This window comes from Suricata suricatta, chromosome 5 (assembly GCF_006229205.1).
Source record: "Suricata suricatta isolate VVHF042 chromosome 5, meerkat_22Aug2017_6uvM2_HiC, whole genome shotgun sequence".
NCBI lineage: Eukaryota > Metazoa > Chordata > Mammalia > Carnivora > Herpestidae > Suricata > Suricata suricatta.
The window spans coordinates 26910016-26921453 of NC_043704.1; the positions used below are offsets into that span (position 1 = coordinate 26910016).

General features: G+C 39.8%; 1 long non-coding RNA gene across 1 annotated transcript; it reads right to left on the minus strand.

Annotated features, from left to right (window-relative positions):
• Nucleotides 1–7823: 7823 nt before the first annotated feature.
• LOC115291605 lies at nt 7824–11227 on the minus strand. Its single transcript, XR_003908568.1, has 2 exons — nt 10780–11227; nt 7824–8123 (listed from the first exon to the last, which is right to left on the minus strand). It is a non-coding gene; the product is annotated as an uncharacterized LOC115291605 (long non-coding RNA).
• Between the last annotated feature and the right edge of the window lie 211 nt (nt 11228–11438).

Sequence of the window (11438 nt, forward strand, 5' to 3'; positions counted from 1 at the left end):
CCACTAGGCCTGCAGTCTTCCCCCATCTTCCCCATGTATCCAGTGCACACAACTGGGCTTCTGTCTCAGTGTTCTCATCAGCAACCCAGTTTTTCCCTAGACTTGCAGCTTCTGGACAAACCCCAAATTACTTGGTTGGGATTTGACAATCTGCCTAGCACTGATACTCCAGTCTGTGGGAACAGACTGTCATGAAGGTTTTACACCAAAGCAAAGAGAACCACAGAAACATGTGTCTTTACCAGGATAATCAGAGTTGTGCTAAACAAAGGTTTTCAGCAGAAGGATGACATAATTGGGTCTATGTTTCAGGAGGATGGATTACAAAAAAAATAGAGGGAAATGCAAGAACACATTTGGAAAGCTGCTCTAGTAGTTTAGAGGGAGAGACATTGAAGAACTGTGCAAAGCAGGGGCCAAGAAAATGGAGAGGAAGGGATTAGGAGCTTGGGCACAGATTAGGGGCCGAGGGAACAAGAGCAGAGATGATGCCAAGGTTTCCAGTTTTATAGAGCAATGTTTTGGCTGGATTATCTCTTTGCTTCTATATCACTTGTTACTTATTTTTAAATTTTACTCCAAGTTCTCATGTGGGGAAGTACTATGATTAAGTGACATCTCAGTGTGTTGCAGCCCATTTGTAAAAAACACTGTAAGTATCACAGCGTTGAAAGCCTTTCTCCTGGCTTGAATTAATTTTCTCCATCACAAATATCAAAAGTGCCTGGAAATGCTCAGAGCAATCATCTCAAGCACAAAAGTAATACCATTATTCCGACCCCAGAGTAATCCCTTCAAATGTTATTTTAGAAAAATAAAAAGCATTAATAGTTTATCTTAAAAATGAGACTCTACTTTCATTCAAGATTACTAACCTAATAATAATAATAATAATAGCAGGCCACTCATCTTTTTGTCTCCTTTTTTTCACATGAGTATTCCAGCTTTATTTAACAATTTTAGTTCTGACTAATTTGAGCAGACATGCATTGCTTTCGTATTTGACTTGCAGAAGATTTTTATGGTAAACATAATGCAAAGTCATTATAGCTTTAGAATATTTATTTCTCTTGAGATTCTGAGAAGTATGCATTGGTTTGGGGGCCAACCTAAAATTTCAATTTACTTTTGGACTTTACAAGTATCATTCCATTTACAGAGCTATTGTCCTAAAAAGAAAACAAAACTCTAATGTTCAGATGCTGTGCAACTGTCCTGTCTGGATTCCCTGGAAGACTGTAGCCGCCTCCTTTACTCTGTTTGCAGCTGCTAAATAGAACCAATAGTAAAATTAAGCAGTAAACCTGATGATGCAGAATTCTTCACTCCTAATTTGGCTGATGTTCAACTCTAAATTAGAACACAACTAAACCCTCAGGTTTTACTTGCAAAAAAACTTGATTCATATTCTGAGCCCACAAACTCCTGAAATGTAAATTTGCTTTTCTGCCTTGCCAGCCACAACCACTAGCGAGGTCACCACAAACCTGTAAATGAAAACGACTCCTTCTTTACCCAGGAATTTATTTTCCCTGGCTTTCTTCTCTCAACAAAATAAGGAAATGATTGCCAAACTCTACTTCTCTTATGTTCCCCAGTGACTTCCTACTGTGGGGAGAACTTTATCAACACGCACTGCAGACCTGTTTTCCTCTTTTATGAGTTCATTTTAGTCTCCAGTGTTCAGGAAGGAGGATGGACTCCTCTTCCCAAAGAGCAGATGAATAATCGCTTACAAATAAGAAGAACGCTGCTGGCCAGAGGAAGGGAGTCACAGCTCTCTCCTCGGCATCACATCTGCTGCCAAGTAACAATCGGTAGGCTGCCCCGTGATTTTCCATTCGATTTAGAGAGAGGGAAGTTCTTCTTCGTTCAGATAAACCAGAGAAAAAAGAAAATAAAGGCACAGCAGATGTGGCGTAATTCACTGCTGCCTGAACTTCTGACAAGAAAACCTCCTACACCTACATGTAAGAACAAAGCTCGGCCACAACAGGAATTTGGAATCTGAAGCCAAGAGTTTGGAACTGCCTTCAACCAGGTTACAAAGAAAGCACAAGCTAGGACTTGATAAGGCATTTGTGGCCTTGAGGGTTCGATTCTTTGTTTGGTGGTTAAGAGGAGGGATGGCAGGACCTGAACCCAGAAGAAGAAATGCTTCTAATGGAACAATACTCAGCTTACATATCTTCTTAAAAATACCCTCACTTTTAGTAAAATCCTGTGCACTGGTGAGAGAAGCAAATCCACCTATATTATCCCATGAAGAGAGGAGAGAGAGGATGTAAAAGAGCCGAAGCACCTATACTCCAAGACTGACAGTCACATTAGATTTTCAACCTTTCCTATAGGGGCAAACATAGGCTCCACATCACAGGTATTGTGATTGAAGTTTGGAAATGTTCCATCACTAGCTCAAGGTCAACTGACTAATCTAAAGCAGAGCCTGAATCGGAGCCTGGCATAGCCAAACTTCAAACCTGGGGTTTGTCTTTTGTCCTAGAGGCTTCCAAATGCCAGTCTCTGGTCTTGTGCTAGCTTGGCCATTCTCAGTACCCACTTGGGCAGCACTGTTAAAATTGCTGGGTCACAGGCTCCAGGAAATCTAATCCAAAAGTCTGGAATGGGACCTGAGACATTGTGTTTTTTAAACAATCCCCTTGACATTTTTCTGTGGTCAGTCTTGGGAACCATGGCAGTATAGAAGTCTCCTAATCATTTTTCCCCCAAGCAATTAATTAATTGATTTCAAGGAAATCTTAGGTCATCTCCCAAATCAAAGTATAATGCATCTGTCACTCTTAGGAAATGTATCTGCTCCTTCTATGAACATGGAATACATTTTCAAAATATTTAAAGTTCCAGCAGTCCTTCAGAAAATATCCTTGAGTTGGGATTTAGGATTACTTCCTTATGTTCAGAAAATACACTACTAAACGATGGACTAATTTATCACCCGCCGTTGTCTTGCTGCAAAACTCTATAGTTTCCTACAGGGTCCAAGATCTTCCTTCCTTCTTGGTGGCTCACAAAGCCACAGCTACTGATGCTCAGGGCAAACTCCCCATCTCTCAGACACTTTTGATTAACTGCACCTTCGGGGCTTTACTTATTTTAGACATAGGGCTATGCATATGTTTCGACCAATTTTCTACAATACACTTATTCCTACGACAGCTGTTAGGTTGGTTTTTTGCTAAGGACTCTGTTGGGACCTGAGTTGAATCTTTTTATATTCTAATCTCTCCAGTAAGAAGCTCTTTGTGTCCCCCTATGTCTAGGTCTCCAAAGCAATTTCCCCTTCTCCTTCACTCTTTTTGTGTTACGGGGTCCACATTTAGGTTGAGCACGTTTCCGTTAACTATGATCCTGAGGAAAAAAATCTAGCCTAGCATCTGTTTTTTTTTGGTAAATAGTTTCTTACTGGAACACAACCAGCCCCATTCATTTGCCTGTCTATAGCTGTTTTCACACTACAGTAGCAAAATTGAGTAGCTACAAGTAGACAGAGACCATAGCCTGCAAAGCCAGAAGTATTTGCTGTCTGGCCTTTTATAGAAAAAGTTTGCCAATCCCTGAACTAAAGGAACATTGCCAAGTGAAAATATCTGTAAATTTTCCTCTGATCCAGAAAGAACACATATACTTCCAGGATCACCTAAAACCACATACACTGTAAGAATTTTGTTGCTTGCCTGTTTTTTTTCATTTTTAATCCATAACTTTAAGGCACAACATATTCTTTTTTTACTTCCATATTCAGATGTCACTGGTTATTAAAAAGGCACTCTTAGGACCTAAAAATGATGTACAGTTTTGTCAATAAGCTATTCTTTAATATATAATGAGTCACCTCGTTACTTATGTGAGAGTAAGGGGTATGCAGAAGACTATGTGAATCTCTATTAATTCATCATAATTCTGTCCAATTAATCTTTCCTCCATCTGCTAAGATGAACCCCAATTTCACCAACTTGTAACTTGTACAGCTGACAAGAAAAAGAAACAATTTTTCTTTTAATTTTCTCCAAGCTATCTTGATAACTGGCGATGATACAAAGTACATTTTATATCTAATAAAATATTAACCCAGGAAAATACATTTTTCGGAAAAACAAAAACAAAACGCCTCACTTTCTTCTATGAAAACAAAACAACCACAAAAAAAACCAATGTGCTTTAAAAACCTCATTGCTGTTTTCAAATACGACCAAAGTTACTTTAAAAGTCTTGTGAATTTGATATTTTTAATGATTGCAGAAGAGCAACTGGCCTGTAACTGTAATCTGCACCTTGTTTTCTATTATATTTTACCTGCCAAGTTATGGCTATTTAAAAGTACCAGTGCTCCCTCTTGTGGTGCATTGCAGTTACTGTTCTTTTCTACCAGTCATTTAGAAGTTTGATATGAACCCATTAAATTTTATATAAGTCATTTTACAAGAGACTATTCTATCTTACATTTCATCTGTAATTGATTCCTATGGAACAATAATCAATAATACATGCTGGCACATGCAGAATGAACTGCTAAAATTACACTGGGCTGTAATGAAATATGATTATCACTGTTTGACACCCACCCTGAGTTCCAAAGAACAGGAATAAATCTACTACTGATTTTGGTCCACAGATCAGTTTATAGGAGAAAAAAAAAGCATAAAGTCTACAACTACCATGTTCTTGCACATCAGGTATTCTAAAGAATACCTACCCACTTTCCAGTTTGATGATGTGGTTAAATACATAAGTATAAATATTTTTATTAAAGGGCACATAAAACTTCCTTATGTAGAAAAAAAGGCTTTAAGAAAGTCAAATCTCACTCCAGTTTCTAGTTTCCCCCTTTCCAGGGGAGCTTTGGGTACCTGTTCTGCATCCTGATTATGGATTCACTGGTTTAGGCTACAGTGCAATCCCTAAGGACCCCCTCATTATATTTTGGCGCTGGTGAGACCAACTACCCATAACGTCTCCTCTGGATTGCTTGGGCTTTTTTGTTGTCACTTTTTAAAATATGTATAAGTCCTACCACTTACTAGCTTAACTGGAAGCCCTTGAGCAAGTTACATTAATGCACTCAGCTTTACTTCATCATCTGTTAAATGGAGATACTAATAATGACAGTCTCATACAGCTGTCAGCAGGACTAAATACAAGGGTGAAAGTTAAGGTACCTATCTTAGGACTGGGCACCTAAGAGAAGATTAATAACCTATTACAATCAGGGTTACTATTAGGTTTCTGAATGTATTTGAATGCTGTGATTTCTTAACATTCCCACTTCTCTTTTTATCACTCTCCACTTTTCTGGTATATTTTTGTTCTGTTTTATTGATTTTTTTTAAATGTTTGCCTATGCTTACTGTATAGCAATGGAAAAGCTAGATTTAAAATTGTGGGTTCTTGGGGTGCCTGGTTGGCTGAGTCAGTCAAGTGACAGACTCTTGATTTCAGTTCAGGTCAAGAACTCATAGTTTGTGAGTTGAGCCCCCCCATCAGGCTCCTTGCTGATGGTGCAGAGCCTGCTTGGGATTCTCTCCTCTCTCCCTCTCTGCCCCTCCCCAAATCGTGCTCTCTCTCAAAATAAATGAATGAATAAATAAATAAATAATAAAGTGGGTTGTTGGGGAAGTTGGCTGTCTCAGTCTGTAAAGCATGTGGCTCTTAATCTTGGTGTCCTGAGTTCGAGCCCCACATTGTGGGTAGAGATTACTTTTTTTAAAGTGTGGGTTCTTGTTTCAGAATCCTGCATTTCAGTGGACTTATTGCTATCTCTAACATATTAAGACTGCATCATAGGGCCAATACCTAGAAATGTAAATGTTGGAATATCTCTGTGCTACTCAGGTATGAATCTTTGGACACCCTTTTTCTTGAGAGCTAAAATAGGACTTTTGACAAGATGTTTTTAGAAGGAGAGAGAGAGAGAGAGAGAGAGAGAGAGAGAGAGAGAGTGTGTGTGTGTGTGTGTGTGTGTACATAGTACTTACTGTTTGTCTTTTCAGTGGTTAGGAGATTCTTCTGCATTTATCTGGAAGTTTCTAATGCAACTTGCTTTTGTGGGAAAAAAACCCCTCCCACATTATGGATCTGTCTATATTAGAAGAAGAATAAACACTGGATATGGCACATCACTAGATGGAACAGATGCTCCAACTATTGAGGGTGTATTTTGTCCGCAGCTTCATCCAACATCAAGAGTGACTTTCTAGGTCAGCCCCATCAGAAAAGCACTTATTTTAGAACCCCTATTTTTTGTTTCCCCAGCAATGCTATGCCATGTCAATGTCCTTGCGCTCAAAATTAGTGCCTAAACATGCATGCATCTTGAGTCTTCTTGTACAACTTATATTTAGAGGTATCCAATCTCCTCATTAGATGTAGCAAAACTAAAACATGCTCACAAGGCAGAGGGGTTGGGGAGAGAGAGATGCTTTTCAATTAGGAAACTCCAGATTGTATTTAATAAAACAGCTTTTTACCGATGCTCACTCTGGTATCCACGATTGTTGTTTGTTACCTAGGACTCAAATGTTGAGTTGCAAGGTATGATCACTATAGTAACCAGAAGGGCACTGGAACGTTGAAAATGTGGGTAGATGTTAAATTTAGATCAAAGTGAGGAAATGTCACATTATCAATCTTACTCTTGTAGGAGCTAATTTTCTTCAACAGATCTTCCTTGTACATCATGCGAAAGGCCCTTTTTCCTCCTTTGTGCCCATTTTCAAAACCATTTAAATTAGCACATTTTTGTTGTTTTCAGAAATCATTGGTTTTGGTTTTTCAAACTGTAACTTAAAATAACCAAGTCACAATGTTGCTTAGCTTTCAGTGGATGACAAATAGTACAAATGTCTTGTGTTTTCTGGATACTTATTTAAATAATCTTTTTTTTTTACATCAGAAATGCACCATCTGACCTGCATTGTGACTGTTTGCTGTGAATCATTCAAAGCCGGCATGTTGCAGGGTTTTAGTGCTTTTTGTGGTGTTAATTTCCCTACCCACAAACAAACAGCCTTCAAACTACCCAGATGCGATCAAACAGTTGATGGCATTTGTATTTTCCTAGGCATCAGAAAGAATTCAACACTACAAAACTAAATGCCTTTAAGGGAAAAAAAAGACTATGTGGTGGCATCAAAAACAGAAATATCTTCTGTCTCCATTCAGTGTTCCCAAACTCCAGGCAGACTTTTACTTTTTTACTTTTTCTCCATTCCCTTTCCCACATGGCTCTCTGAATTAGAATTAGGAACTTGGAGGGCAGATATGACCTTCACTTGTGCCCTTTTTTGGTAATATACAAAGTCCAATGGAGGCCTGTTCTGCCTCTTCACAAATGACTGATTCTATTTCTTTGGTGTTTCTGACACAAATCTGTGGAGTATTGACAGTTATCTTACCAACAGTAAACTCCTGAAGGACTATGATGGTGCAAAAACATGTGTTCCTGTTACATGGCTTGCTGTGTCCATCGCCTACTATTGTCTAAAAATAACGGACGCTCATGACCCAGCTTTTCACTAACACTTTCGGGACAAGTCGGTCTTCCTTGGATTGTGTCTCTGGAAGAACCAGGTGTATTATATGGAAGACTGATCTTGTTTCCAACCAGAGCCCCCGAGAGAGCAAGCATCTCCCATCAGTCAGGGCTGAGAAGCACTGTCTCCATGGTTCAATATGATCAGCTGCATGATTCATAATCAAATATGTCCTCCCTTTCTTTTGCTAAAAGTCTGAGAAGGAAGCACAGTTCCTTACTTAAAAGAGTCCTACTGGTAACAAGCCCAGACACACAAGAAGTCCAAAAGATGTCCGCAGTTGAAATATTTATTTTTCAGTGAGCTTCCTCAGTCTTTACAGAGTCTTTCCTGAGTAGGAGCCCAGGAATCCCTTTCCTCTGCAATCTCCCTTCTCTCCCCACTTCCCCAATGACGCCTAACCCTGTCTGTGGAATGCTGGGTACATCCCGAGAGTGCAGTAGGCAGTAAGGTTCCTTCCGGTCATCATGGCCATTTTCCCCAGACAACGAAACCTCCATTATAACTCCATTATACCTGCAGCCTCCCTTGTAAGAAGGGGCTTAGGCATTTCAGAATCTTCTGACTGGAACACTGAAAATAAATATAAATCCCGGGGTGCCAGGCTGGCTCAGTCAATGGAGCATGTGACTCTTGATCTTGGGGTTATGGGTTCAAGCCCCACATTGAGTGTAGAGATTACTTAAAAATAAAATATTTTAAAAAGTAAACAAAATAAAGATAGCCTGTGGCACCTGGGTGGCTCAGTCACTTGTGCATCAGACTTTGGTTTGGGTCATGATCTCGCAGCTCGTGTCAAGCCCTGAATCAGCTCTGTGGTAGCAGTGCAGAGCCTGCTTGGGATTCTTTTTCTCCGTCTGCCCCTCCCCCACTTGCACTCTCTCTCAAAATAAATAAACTTTAAATTAAAATACTGTTAAAAAAATAAAAATAACTTCTTTTTCTTATCATATTGACTATTACAGCATCACATGTTTAGTGTTCTTTCAATTTTTTTCATTTGAATTGGTATTACAAAAATCCCTTCATTAGAGGTAAAGAATTATTATATTATTATTATTATTATTATTATTATTATTATTATGTAATCTCCATTAAAAAAATCCAAACAAGGGCCTTCTTTAAACAAGGAATTGTAGGGAGTACAGAAATGAATAATTCATAGGCACAACCTCAGTGCCTGTAACTTCAGAAATTAACTGGAGGTGGGGTCGGGTGGTAAAGAGACATATAAAAAAATTCATGGCAGTGCAGCCCTGTAAGAACTCACATCTAGAGACGAACAAAGTGTGTTTCCTCCAAGGAAGGTCCACTCTGGATAAGTGGTAGGCAGGCACAAGAAAAAACACATACCTTGGTTAACTTTCCTGGACTTTGTCTTTACGAAACCATTTCCAAAGTAAGCCTGGGCCCTTTTACATAGAGGTTCACAATCCACACCTGGTGCTTAACTACAATGAAACAAACACAGCCAGAGAATGCCCAGAGTGAGGATGCTAGGAGGAGCAGGCTGCACGGATTTGAATAAAGTTTTGATGCTCAGACCACTGCAGGGCATGTTAGGTTACTAAGGCAACCATAACAAGTCCCACTGACAGGTGGCTTAACAACAGGAAGTTATTTCCTCATAGTTCTAGAGGCTAGAAGTCTAAGACGAAGGTGTTGGTAGGACTGGTTTCTTCTGAAGGCTTCTCTCCTTGGTCTGTAGATGGCTGTCTTCCTCTGGTGTCTTCACACCGTCCTCCCTTTCTGTGTGTGTCTATGTTTTAACCTCCTCTTCTAAGGACATCACAAATGACTTCACTTTACCTCAGTCATTTCTTAAAGGGTCCTATCTCCAATTACTGTCACATTCTTAGGCACTGAGAGGTTAGGATTTGACCAAGATTCTCTCCTTGACCAAACTTTGGTCAGGCTCTTCTGAGCTCTCTGTTTTACTAGGCCTGACCTTTGGCTTCCATGTCCTTCCTTGCAGAATATTTCTAGCAAGAATCTTGCTAAGTCAGTTTAACAAGAAACCCTCATCTTCAGTATTTGATCACCCTCAACATCTGATCGAGTTCCTCATCATCTACCTTCCCCCAGATGATACCTGATTACCCTGGCCTGCCTTCAGCAAGAATCTTGTCAGGCTGGTTTAGACAGACTCCACTCTTACCTGTACCTGTACCTGTACCTATAGTATTTCCTCTTAGTAACTTCTTGACCATCAACCCCCAACCCCACCTCTTGGCTACAAATTGCCACTTTTCTTTACAGTTGAAGCTGAGCTCAGTCTCTCTCCTCTACTGCAAAACCCCATTGTCCTGGTCCCTGTACCTACTGTGCCTACTGTGATAGCTCCCCTGAATAAGTGTTGCCTTACTGTTTCTTAACAAGGGTTGTGAATAATTTTCTCTTTAATAGACTTCAACTTAGGAACTTTGGAGGGGATGTAATTCAGCCTATACAACATAAGGTCTCAAAACTTTGGGGACGATATAGTGAGGAAGCTCCAGCTATGAATTCTCCAGCTATCAATTCCTCCTTCAGGGATGATCCAGGGATGGGGGGAGGGGAGTGGTGGAAGTTGGGGCAGAGGAAGAGAAAGGGAGAGAAGGGGAAAGAGAAAGGGAGGGAGAGAGAAGATTATTACTTTTTTACCTAACATTTTAAAAAATGTTTATTTATTTATTTTGAGAGAGAGCACCCGTAGGCAAGAAGGGGAAGGGCAGAAAAACAGAGAGAGAGAGAGGGAAAGAGAGGGAGAATCCCAAGAAGGCTCTGCACTGTCAGCATAGTACCTGACATGGGGCTCAATCTCACAAATCACAAAATTGTTACCTGAGCCTAAATCAAGAGCCCAACACTTAATCAACTGAACTGCCCAGGTGCCCCAGATTCTTAGTGTTTTAGAGCTCCATAGGAGAACATCAATTGTCTGGGGTACCTGGAGCTCTGCATTAGGAATTAAGGAGGGGAATGGGACAAAGTGATTGTCATTCTGTAGGACCACATTTCTGGGTGGTTTAAGAAAAATAAACTCAAGGGAAAAACAAAAAGGCGGTGACATTCAGCCATATGTATCTCATGGCAATTGAAACTCCCTCTATTATTCCACCACCAAAGAATCATTTTTATAAATATTACTAGTCATTGGTTGCCCACTCATTTAGTCTAGCAGAGAAGCTAAGGGCAAGTGCCCTAGAGTCAGACAAACCTTCATTTGAGTCTCAGCTCTACCACTTACCATGTGACCTTGAACAAGTGCTTCATTTGTTCATCTGGAAATTTTGAATAATGACTGTGTCTTCCTTAGAGGGCTATAGCGAGGATTACATGAGACATTAAAGATTATTGCTATTTGTTACTGTTTTTTCAGGAACTTTATGTAGTAGATATTTAACGTATCTTATCTATTTTAATCTCCTATAAAAATCCTGTAAGGTACATATATCATCAGCCCCATAGCCTTGTAGTATCTCACCTACCCCTGCTGTCACTGAGGACAATTTCCATGAGGAGATTCATGAAAGATTTGTTCCCTAAAACTGATGGTAAGAGTAGCTTCAAGATCAGTTTCTTCTTCTCTTCTTTGCATGGTACAACCTGTCATGTGCGTAGCTGCTCCTCTGGTACAGTTCCTATGACAACCTCTCTCTGGGATATTTTTCTGCTCAGCCATAGTACTGGTGGCTCTTCTTATTGCCAAAAAAAAAAAAAAGAAGAAGAAGAAGAAGAAAATCCGTCAAATAAAGCCTTATATAAAGGGCTTTGTTAATGGGGAATCTCGGAAAGAAGCCATGATGCTACATCAACCGAGGCAGTAAATTGCTTTAAACTGTTTTTGTTTAAATGTTATAAAGCCCCATATACACTCACTCTCTCCAACACAATAACTGAGAATGT